Source organism: Thunnus thynnus, chromosome 16 (genome assembly GCF_963924715.1).
Source record: "Thunnus thynnus chromosome 16, fThuThy2.1, whole genome shotgun sequence".
NCBI lineage: Eukaryota > Metazoa > Chordata > Actinopteri > Scombriformes > Scombridae > Thunnus > Thunnus thynnus.
In genome coordinates, this window is record NC_089532.1 from 27,143,740 (window position 1) to 27,156,509 (window position 12,770).

A 12,770-nucleotide genomic window follows, 5' to 3' on the forward strand; every position below is an offset into this window, starting at 1 on the left:
CAGCTCTGCACTGTGATGGACTCTTAGTGTGGAGACTAAACCAGGGTGAGTGTTCTAAGTGCAGTTTGATAACAATAATTTTATTTGTATAGCACTTTTCTTAACATACTGCCAAAGTTCTTCAACAAGGGAAGTGAGAGACAGTAATAAAATTATACAGCACAAAGTAAAAAACAGATAAATGACATAATAATAAGAAATAACATAATATAATGCTGTCCAGGAGATATAGAATCATGCTAGTCACTTAAAAACCAGTGGTTCCACCACTGGTCTACTTCATATATGGCTAGAATTAAAATTTTCACATTTTTACCTGTTTACAGACATTTTTAACAGCAGTAGTTACATTGTATTTTAATAGCTTCTTCATGAGCAAGACTTACTTTATTTTTCTTGTAGCCTTTGACCATCTGAAGCACTGTAATCATTCATTCATCCGACCACACAGTGTGCCCCCGATTTCCTGTCAGCAATTAGCATGAGTGATTTTTAACATCCAAAAATTTCCTCTCTTGACATCAAACCAAATCTTCTATTTATTCACTTGTTTTTGAGTCCAACCTTATAGCAGATTGCGGTTGTGGGCACCTTTAACAACACCTGCCGCGGCCTTATTAATTACACTGTCTTTTTAAATGGCCCGTATAAATGCTTTAAACCACATGTGTCAAGCTCAAGGCCTGCGGCCCACATCAGGCCTGAAGCACATTTTTTTCTGGCCCAAGAGATGATTTTATGGAACAACTTGCAGAAGATAGTAAAATTAAATGAGCTAATCCCTTTTTTTTTTTTTTTTAAATCTCTTGAGCCGACATAGGGCAGTGTGAATGCGTATATTTTAATTGAGCTTTAACTTTTATGTGCATAAATTGCTTCTTATTGCCTTAATATGTTTTCATATTATATGTTTTTTTGGTTTTATATAATGCTTTTATTGTTTCTTAAGTTTTACATTGCTTATCTGTTCTTATTGCTTTTTATATTTGCAGATTATGTTTATTGTCTCTTATATTTTATATTTGTATTGTAATCAGGGCGTCATTGTAAAAAAGAGCTTACTCTCAATGGTCTACCCTGTCTAAATAAAGGTTTTACTGAATATTGTCCAATCCCAGCAACATCCTGCATTCTTAACCAATCAGATCTCCTGCTGAGACAGTGGCTCTGCACCAGATGTTGCCATGGTTATCCATTAAAAACGATGTTAGCTAGCTAACTTAGCAAACTTAGCTTGAAATAAATAAAGTGGCCAAAAGAAAGGTTGACTGTGAAATCAAGGGGTTCCAAGACAGATGGGAGACTGGATACCTGTTTACCTACAACCCCTTTGTCTTGTTTGTGGGGCTGACATGGCTGTGATGAATATAATATAAAGGAGGCCTTATGAGACAAAACACCGTAAAAAATGATGGATGTGTATGAGAGTACTGACACTACGGATGACGCCCAGTTGTCAGTTTTCATCCGTGGAGTGGATTCCAAATGATGTTACGGATGAGCTTCTGGATGTTAAAGCTGGAGTGCGGGACTTTTACATATAAATGAACATCCGTTACATTCAAGCCCTTGCCAAACAATATCACACAATGCTGATTCAGCCTATCACTGCCAGGTTAATCTCTCTGTATTTCGCAGTATACCAGAGTTTTTAATCTGGTGTCAGTGGCGACATCCCCGCACTGGCGCACTGGTAGTTCTGCCAAGAAACTGAAAACACTTCATAGTGAATTTGCAAGATGGTTTGCTGACTTTGAGAGCCAGAAATTTAATCTTGAACTTTTCCATTGATATGGACAGCACACCAGTGAGCATACCGATGAGCTCATAGAACTCCGGTGTAACAGCACATTGAAGTCCAAGTGCTATTCTGTTGGGATAGGACACTTCTCCTGTTTCATCCCAGAGACAATGTCCGAACTCCGCCTACAGGCCGCCCGGGTGCTCTGCATGTTTGATAGCGCGTACCTGTGCGAGTAGCTGTTCTCTGTCATGAAGAACAACATCTCACTGACAAACACCTTCACTCCATCCTGAGAGTTTCAGCAGCTCAGAGTTTGACTCCAAACTTTAATGAATTTGCAGCATTGAAAAGATACCAGGTGTCTAGCTCAAGCAAATAGGAAGGCCCAATGTACATGCAAAGCTCCTGAGACATTTATAGTTATTGTTGATTGATATTTGTATTGTTGATTGCTACAATCTCATTATTTTATGATGTACAGGTGGCCTATATGTTGTTGTTTGAGTTGTTGAGGTACGTATAGCAGTAGGTCTATTCATGATGTTTTATATTTTGATTATCACATGCACAACTTGACTACATTTTGTTGTTACAATAAGTAACACTGATATTTTGATGAAACTAGGCCTCCCAATACTTAAATGGTATGGTAGCAACATTTTTTCATTATTATTTTGAAACTGGTTAATCATGTGGACAGTAACATGCAAATAAACCTTAGATTGTACAAGAATACAAAATATTTAGGTAAATTGTTAAGACAAAAATGTAATTTTAAAGTTTTCAGGGGCTTCCAGATGTCAATAATAATTTAGCACACAGCTTTCAGAGCCCTATGGATGATGACATTTTCATCATCTGGCACCTACAATATGTATAATATGTATACCAGGAGTCACAAAGTGCTCTGTATGGAGTACAAAGTATTAAAAGTGAGCTATAAGGCATCATATTTACACTGAGAATCAAAGTACATATATATATAGCATCATAAGAATCTCTGCCTCCATGTAAGTTTCTATGTGTCAAATGTAAATGTTGTAGGTGTGGAAAGAAATGTTCAGAGAGAGACAGAGAGAGAGAGAGAGAGAGAAGTGTGTGTGCTGCATGCCTAAAGCTGCTCTCTCACCCTGGGAACAGCAACATCAATAGAGCAGAGGGGGGTATTAGCCTGGCCCAGGCATAGGTTACCCAGGAATTAATGAACTTTCAGTTGGACTCCTTATCCCGTCGTATTGACAGGATGAAGTCGGAAAGCCTCGCCGGTCCTCAGCGCTCTGCTCCCGAGTGGAAGAACAGAGAGGGAGAGTTTCCTGAAATGAAAAAGCAACGGTTCTTATCTCTGAGACAGGTTGTAAGAAGGGCCAGCGAACAAGGCAGAGGGCACACACACATGCACACACACACACACATGCACACACGGTGAAATCTCTAAGTGAGAAAGTGCTCGGCAGGCCTGACCGCAGTGTGTAGAACACTTGGCTCAGGTCAGATAAAAGCAGTCTGGAATGAATCATTCTCTCACTGCTGGATGGGTGATGGTAGCTGTGTGTGTGTGTGTGTGTGTGTGTGAGGATGGTGGGGGTTGGAGGCCACATCTCTGTGTATGTATTGTCTGTGAGAGAAACACTAGTCTCATGGGGCCTGTCTCAACAGATCATCACCTTTTTGTACTTTCATTTTTTTTGCCACTCCGGTTTTGTTTTCAGGTAAAGCAGATATTTCAGAAGTATGAAGCTCAGGTTTTACCAGCCAAGTGAACGAAAAGCCAGACAAATCCAAGAAATGGTCCAGATGATGACATGACTTACTGCTCAGTGAAACCCCCAGGACATATGAATAACTACTCAAACTAGGTGTTGTTAATGTAAAACAGATTCTGTGACTACATGTCCTGTTTACTGAGAAACTTTTGTTATAATAGTTTATGAGAAATAGCTGACAGCTTCTATATTTTCACAGATTGAAAAGATTAAGCATTTGAAAACCTATGAAAATGAGTGGTGTTTTCAGTGTTGCCAGATTGGCTGCTTTTCCACCCCATTGGTCTACTTTCTTCAATTGAGCGGGTTAAAAAAAAAAAAACTAAAAAAAAAAACCCTGTTGTAGTACTTTGGGCTAATTTTGTACCATTTGGACAGTTTTCACTGAGGAAAAGTTCAGCTATATTCCAATGAATCGGCCCCTCCTCTCATCTGAGTAGATTGAGATTGACAGTGTGCTGAGTTCAGAAGGTGCTGGACAAGTAATGACTGATAACTGATCACCATCCAAACCAAATGTCACTTCAGTTTAGAACAACTAAATGAATCTTTTTTCCTATTCCAATATTGGAATTTTGTCATAGTTGTGTGATAAATATTGGTAACATCTGCTCATATAAATGGAATTGTTTAATATTTTTTAAGACTTTTATTTTATGATTTTTATTTTAAAATAATTTTCATTACTGTTTAATACATGTATAAATACACAAACGAAACCTTTTGTAAATATTATTTTTTTCTTTTCAATAGTGCTACTTTTATGGCAATTGAGTGGCTTGAAGGCTCTGTTTGGGCTTCTTCTTATGAGTCCCATGTGGCAACAATGGGTGTGTTTGACCAGTCAGGTGAGGGAAGATTAATGAGTGAAGGAAATGACATGTCCATAATACATTTTATGGCATACATTCAATAACATTCCAGTATTAGCAGTAGGAGTTACGTATAGCACCAATGTCACTATATAGAAAAATGGATGTCAGAAAAAGGATGGGATTATCAAGTTAGACATGTGTAATGCTCTTCATGCAAAGTATGTGCGCTTGTGTTTTTTGTGGGGAACCAGGGCAAGGCAGTCATTTACTAAGACTCTCTGAGTGGCAACAGCAAAAATTCAAAAAGGCACTTCTTCTGTGTACACTAGATTTTGTCCCTTTTTTAATAAGTCCACTTAGTTTAAGCCATCTGTCCCTTTAAGACATTTGCAAGGACATTCTGTTAAGTTTGTATTCCACTCAGAGAGTGTAAGCTAGTTAGCCTATCTTGCTAACACTGATTTCCAATAGATGTTACCTCTCATTCATGTTATTTCACTGCCCGCTCAGTAATCCTCAGTTCCTGTTGCACTGTTAATGTGCATTAGGTTTATAGAAAGGAGGGAGTCTTGCTAACATTAGCTGTCTTTCTTAGTTGGGTCCAGTTGTGTTGTTACCAAATGACCAAACTGTCATAACTCACATCATGCAGCTTCACATCTGCAGTGTGCTTGAAGCTGCCTCTTAGCCTGTCAAACTTAAAGGAGACGTATCATACACATCGCCAGGTCTATATTTATATGTACAGTTTAAAAGACGTTTTTCTCTTATACTGGTCCCTCATGCAGCTCCTCTTTCTGAAACAGGCCATTTTTCCTCCTGTCTCTTTATGGCTTCCCTCCCAATGGGCCCGCTCTGTTCTGATTGGCCGGCTTTCCGGAAGCTGCCCCCCTGCAGATTTTTGGCGGCTCAGGAGGCTACATAAACAGTCATAGTAGGATTTCACTTCTTTTTTTTTGTTCTTTACTCAAAATGGAAACTTCTCAAATACATCTGGACATATTTGACCCTGAAATCGGTCGGCGAAACGCACAGAAATATGTTTTAGTAGCTTAGCGTGTTTTACTGCTTTTAGTGGAGGCCGCTGTGTTGTGATTTTGTGGAGAAACTAAAAGTTCCAACATATTTTAACAGCAAATAGAACAGTCAGTACTTCCAGCGAATTGTCTACATATTGCCTATGAACCCCCCCCCACCCATCCAACACCCACCCACATGCACATACTGCCTTACTGAACTCATCAAACACAGTCTTTTTGTTGCGTTTTCACTGTCCTTCTAATAGAAAATTGACATTTTGGAAGCTTTCATGAAGAAAAAAAAAAAAAAAATCTAATCTCTAACCTTTTTTAATGAAGCCAAAAAGAAAAAAAAAAATCTTGAGTGGCAGGGAAAATGCTTAGCATGTGTTGTGTGATCCTTCGCCCGCTGCACAGATATTAAGACTTTTGAATGAATAAATTAGCAGAAGGAAGCAGACGCCAAATCCTTTCCTTTGTGATTAAAGAAACTCCATCAGATTCCTTGCCTTTTTTTTTATTAGAAGGGGTGTTGCGAAGAAAAGAAAATGGCATTCTTTTGGGTGCCCTGCCCTTACGCACACACACACATACACACACACACCTACCTCACAATCCTCCCGCCTTGTCCATTTATTCAACACATTTCTCCGGGGCACCATTGCTATTCTGTCTGTCTGTGGCTGCACAAAGATTAGCCCTCTGCTGTGATTTAAAAAAGACCAAGTAAAAGAGGAAAAAAAAGGGTAATCATACTTCCATTCTTGACTCATTTCTGAAAAGAGAATTTCCTCTAATTCTCCACATAATAATGGGTTTATAGCCTTTATTTGTAAGTGGATGGGTCGGCCTTAATTACAGTCATTGGAGACCCTACATTCTGCTTTTGTAATCTCCGACATATCAGCACTTGATGAGATTACTGTTTAATAGGTGGTAATATTTCAATTTTGAAAATGTGATTACCCTTTGTTGATATCAATTTCTGTACAATACAGCGTCTTGTGATTTGCAGAAACGCTTAAATTGAGTCTTAATGAACTCACATTTTAATATCCACATTTTAGTAATTATGACAATACACACTTTCCTCTTTTTTTTTTTTTTTTTTTTTACTACATTGTATCGCAATTACTGCAGCAGCACTTTCTGTGAGAGAGCCAAAAAGAGAAGTTAATACGCTGTAATTGAACAGCGGAGGGGTTGGACTGTGTGGGAGTCGTGAGACCACATGGAGATGAGACGGAGTTGAACAAGTTGCAGTTTAACCGCAGCGCGGGTCTGCTGTTGACCCCCCCCATCATACACATACTGTATGTTTGAAGTGTGGGGAGAGGAGACCCGGTGCATGCTGGGATAGTCTCCATGTAAGGAAAAATGAATGAATGAATACATGATAGAATGACTAAAGGAAGTGATGGACGATTGAGGCGGTTAAATGGATGAGTGAGCGAATGAATTAACATAGAAAGACGACATATGAACATATCTAAAAGTGAATGAATGAAGGAACAAACTCCTTAAAACTGAAATATAATAGTTGGATGGATGATTGGTTGATTGTTTTGATGAATGAATGAATGACGGAAGTAACACATGACTGAACATATTAAGAAAAAATCAACGGATGGGTGAATCCATGAATGAAGGGATGAATGTAATGAACAAATGAATAAATAATGAAATGAACAGAGGAGCAAATGAAGGATATGAAGGAATACATGGATGCATGAATGAACGTCTCCATTAATGAGTAAATGTTTGATGAAGGAACTGATCAGTGAATAAATAAATGAAGGGGAAAATGAACGACCGATTAGAGAGGAATGAATGGATGAATAAATGAATGTTTCCATTAATAAACAAATGGATGAGATGGATATGGATACATTGATGAATCAGTTATTTTTGAGCAAAACATTAAAAACAAATTAATGAAGGAATATATTAAAAGGGAATAAATGGATGCATGAATGAATGAATAAATTAGGGAACAATTAAAAACTGGACAGATAGATGGATGAATGAATGAATGCTTTAATGAATAAATAGATTAATGACTGAGGGATCATTTTAAATAGAATGAGTGGATAAGTAAATGAAACAATGTTTATTTGATGAATGAATGAATGAATGTTTTGATCACTCAATAAAACACCGAAAACAAGAATAAGGGAATATATTAATAAAGAATAAATAGCTGGGTGCATGGCTGAATGTTTGAATGTTTCTTGAATGAATGCATTTAAATGAACATGGAATTGGTGAATGAATATATACTATTTCATTTTACTTTGAATTCATTCTCATTTCTAATTTTTCAACCATTTCAAAATGTAATTTTCTCTGTCTTCTGAAACACCAGCTTCCTTCTCTTCTCCTTATGTTTTTTTTTGTTTCAATCCACATGTCTTCTTCTGTTCTCACCTTTTGTTATGCAGTGTGTGTGTATGATGCAGAATTATTCAAATCCCCGCGTCGGCTTTCTTCTTTATCCACCATCCGCCACTGGCCTCAATGAAAGCTAGTGTATGACTTTACTCTGAGGCCCTTGGGAGTTAGCATCATGGATGTGTGTGTGTGTGTGTGTGTCTGTGTGGTGAAAGCAGCATCCATGCATCCTCTACACAGGTCCACCTTGAAGCTTCCCTCACTGTCTCGTCCTCTTAGAGTTGAGACCTACAGAAGAGGAAGAGGAGGAGGAGGAGGAGGAGGCCTTCTTCCTCCCTCCCTCTGAGGTGCCCTCTATCTGCATATGAAACAGGAACGCCCCTGGTCCTCTCCAACCAAACAGGTCGCTTTGCATCCACTAGAAAAACACCAGCGCCCAACTAGAGAGTGTGAATAAGCAGCAGCCACGTTTCCAACAGAAACAACAAACACTGAAACCAAATGTAGACCTTCACCGCATAATGCATAGACATTTACACTGAGAGGTGTTTTTATGGAATTAATAACATTAAATGCTGGCTTTACAAGAATTTCTGCAACTAATTTTGACTCCAGAGGAGAACAGAAGTAAACATCTGGGTTTTGAATGTAAAAGAACAATAAGACATTGAAAACATAAGCAAAGGCCACATACCTGTTGGCAACTTTAACATTTTTTCCGGTATTATTGGGTTCGCTCCCATTATAAACAGCTTCAGTGCAACAGTTTTTAATTATCTGTTATAAGTACCAAGACTATTGAAGAGTTGTCAGTTTTTGATACAAACTGTCAACTCTCAACAAGAAAAAAAAAATCATTGACATATAGAGTTTAAAGGTTAGCTAGTGGTTACATTTTGGTAATTTAGAAAACTTTCTTTGAAAGAAAGCGCCATGATTTTAGAAGCTGTGTCATATTTTCATAGTTTGAGCCCTTATAGTTATCTTAACAGCTTTAGTCTGTAAAGCACTCAAAGTATTAGGAGGCACAAATACAGGAAAATGTATCTCTTTTATAATAAACCATTGTATTCCATGCACAAGGAAGTATAACTGCAAAATGCAGTGGACCTTCCCTACAGAAATGAATTATTCATTGACATGTCTTCATCATTTAGGTTCACTTCCAAATGAGTGGTTTAGGTAAAGTGGTTAAACAAGAGACTTTTGTTGCTTGCTCTAATGAACTACATTGTAAAGATGTATGGAGTTGAATCAAACCAACCTCATATCTTTACCATTACAAATAAGCTGGACACCAAAATGTTGTAACTGATGGGAATAATAACTGATCACAAAGGCACTGGTCATGGTTAAATAAATCTAATTACTTCCTGTTTCTTGTTATGTTTCTGAATCCCTTGTGGGAAACACATTTCTTCGGCGCCTCGAGTGCAGAGGCAGAGCTTAGAGCCTTGAACCACAGTGGCTGAAGCTTGTGGGAGTACAGCCCTTCGGCCTGAAATGTGCACCAGAGCATCCACACACACACACACACACACACATTTACTGCCAGACGTGCAGGGCACAGATCAGCAGGCTGGACATGTGGCTGGTATAAACTTTGAACTTAGTCCCAGTCCATGTAGTCCAAAAATATGTTTCTTCCAAGAAGTGCTAACATCAGATAACATTACTGACAGAGACAGAACGTTACTGAATACAAGATGCTTCTTATTAATTAGGAGTGCAACAGGTCAAGTGGTTTATCAACTTCTAAACAAGATATATTATTGGCTGGTGGAGGATATGGTTTTACTAGTCAGGAGCTACAGATGCATGGGGGTCTCTCAATGAGACTACAAACTGCAATTTGTTCATCTACCTGTAGCCCACCTATCCTTAGTCTAATCAGGGAAGGACCCTGAGTTCTTTACATCAACTTAAATACTTAAATGTTTCTCTTTTGTTTATATACACTTTTGTATTTGTCTTGGGTCACTTTATTCACTGTTAATGAACTGTAACACACTTATTAGGCTCTGTTGTACATAACACTTGTATTAAATCTATGCACTGTAATCTACCTGATGAATTAAGACTACTACAATGAAATAGGTGTATCACTCCTTTAAACAAAGCTGTCACTGATATCCACTGTTAAATACCTCAAGTGAAAGAAATAACCAAACATCACACTGGAATTATATAAACAATGAAATAATATTTAGTCTCTTTCAATAACTGACTTATGGCAATAACTCTCTTCCAATGTAAAACAATACACTCAAAGTGAAATTTAGATTTCCTCTGATTTAAATGTATATCAAAATTTGTGGGCCCACATTCACCAAGCACACACCCTATACGTAAGCCGGCAGGTATTTAAATAAAATAAAATAAAATCCCTGTTGCAGGCCTGATTCGACGCTTGTGAATGGAAAGGCCCAAAACTATTTGGCTGCTTCACTCAAAGAGCAACTAAATAAAATGTGGTAACTTACCTTGGTCATGAAGTCTGACTCCAATCAGCAGTTTACACCAGCCTCGGTATTCGGGAAGGAACAGGATGCAGTTTATACCAGTCTCGGTCTCCGGGAAGGAACAGGATGCAGTTTATACCAGTCTCGGTCTCCGGGAAGGAACAGGATGCAGTTTATACCAGTCTCGGTCTCCGGGAAGGAACAGGATACACGCTGAAGTCCCAAGATGGCGGGTCCGGCCCATGTAGTGAAAAGTTTCTCTGAGCGATGACTTAGTAGCTCGTTGCACTGTCCAATAAATCCTCAGGGTTTTCATGTCGAAACGATGAACTAAAGCCTTTAGCATAAGCTGGGTTAGCTACACAGTGGCTATGAGTCCATTCACTGTGCTAATGAATGCTAATTAATCACTCGTGTTAGTTATAGTGGCTATAAGTCCATTCACTGTGCTAATGAATGCTAACAACACACGTTCAGCTAATGAGCTAATAAACAAACAAACGTGAACAACTGTACAACAAACTTCGAGTAGAAGTATCTTCAGCTGCTCGCAGAAAATATGCAGCATGAGTATCTTGGCATAGACTGTCGGGTAGATAATGTCAGACACCAGCTACACATTTGTTTGTAAACACTGCGTATACATCGTTACGCAGTCCGTCAAGTTACATGACTTTTACTCACACTCTACTTCCTCTCTCTCTTTCCTTACATACACCTGTGTGATCCCACCCACTTCAACCAATGAATGACCAGTATTAAACTTAATCTAGAATACTACTTCCTTTTACGACCATGAACTCTTCAAAATAAAATGAAATACTTATAACTATACCTCTGCCTATTTTTAAACTTATTTATTACACTGAACTTTTTAATCTTTCAGGAAATAGCTGTTTTTAACCATATTTATGATGTATCTTTTAACCTTAATTAATTTTCTCTTAACATAAACTTTATTACAATATATGGTATTTTTAACCTGGCTACATACCCATTCGTCCAACTTTCAAACTATTGTTTATTTTTTAATATATTGATAAAAGATGTAAAACATTTTGTAGTTCTTGTTTTCAAGGTTACTTTTTATTCACTTTTAGTCTGTTTTTTTGCCACAAAAAAACTGATATGAACATCGAAGAATACTGTATATGTACAGTATGATGATACTCAAATTAAATTCTTGCAGTGTAACCATTGTCACCTCAGTGCCAACCTTAGTGTCCTGGGTTCAAATCTAGAACCACTGAGGTTAGACAACTGGTTTTGAATCTACTACTCAGCCTTTCTGTGAGGAGTCTGCATGTTTTCCCTGCAATAGTTTCATTACACAGTCCAAAGACAAGCAGGTTACGTAGAAAACTCTAGGTAGTCTGTCTCTCCCTGGTCTCAGATACAGTTTTCAGGCTTCATCATCCTTGTAATCATACTCCGCTTGAATGGTCTTGGCCTTATTCCCACAGCTACTCCTCTGGGCCTCGTCTCCTTTCTCCTGCCTGCTCTTCCAGGCCTCATCCTCCCAGCTGCCTCCTGGCCTCCCACTTTTGTTGGCCCCAATACTCCTAGTTTCCTCCAAGTGTCCTACTCTTGTTCCTACTGACCACCTACTCCTCCAGCTACTCCTGTGGGTCTCGTCCTTCTCTTCCTGGACTCTCGCTCGTCCAAGCATCCTCCCCTATAGCTCTCACTCGGGGCTCTTTTCCCCTCCTGGCCTCTCTATGCACCAGTCATCTCTGCTATCACCATAACTGGCAGAATCAGAGGGCAATTAACGTCATGGCTGATGGCAGTTGTTATGTTAAACTGACTACTGTCATATTCACTCCATAATTCATAAAGGCGGAGGGACTGAATTACTGTCAGATTGAGAAATCATATGTCAGGTACCAGAGAGGAAAGACCGGATGTCCAGGATAGAGAGGGAGAAGAGAGGGATGATGGGAGAATGAAGGGAGAGATGAATCAAGGAAGCAGGGAAGAATACTCCATAATTTAGGTAGTCTAAACCTTAAAGGGGATTCTTGGCAAGGACTGTGAGAAAGGAGAATACAGACCAAGGCAGTATTTTTTTTTTTTACTATATTTTTTTGTAAGGGTTGCTGGTTTTACAACCAAAATTAAACCATCCAATATGATCTGAGTGCCTCACAGCAAAGGCACCAAAGTTGGGTGCTTCAGGACAAAAGTTCCCAATATTTCCTCCATGTCAAAGGACCCCATCTGGTTTGCTGGATTATGTTCACTGATGGGACATAAAAGTTGAGCTACACTATGTGCTACATGCCCATCCGCCACCCTGAGCTTCACAGCCTTACTCTCCACCTCAGGGAGCTCCACCTGTGGAGCAGTTTATTCTCCAGCAGAGCAGGGTAATATAAAAGTGGATGGTGCAACTCAGCTAAAAGCTATAATCGTTTCCTCTGTTTTGGACTTTCCAGCTCTCCAAATTCCCCCAAAGAACAGCACTGTCTAGAGTCTGTGCTATTGGTCAACAGTACAAATTAGCACGCCAAGGTCACATAAAAGATACAGATCTACTTGGAAAGCAAATTCCATTAAAACTGGTTTCACTCCAA

The 12,770-nt window shown here is 38.8% G+C and overlaps 1 long non-coding RNA gene across 1 annotated transcript; it reads right to left on the reverse strand.

Annotated features, from left to right (window-relative positions):
- Positions 1-1,740: 1,740 nt before the first annotated feature.
- On the reverse strand, positions 1,741-10,895 carry LOC137200060 (uncharacterized). Its single transcript, XR_010931908.1, has 3 exons — positions 10,216-10,895; positions 5,950-6,046; positions 1,741-3,057 (listed from the first exon to the last, which is right to left on the reverse strand). It is a non-coding gene; the product is annotated as an uncharacterized lncRNA (long non-coding RNA).
- Between the last annotated feature and the right edge of the window lie 1,875 nt (positions 10,896-12,770).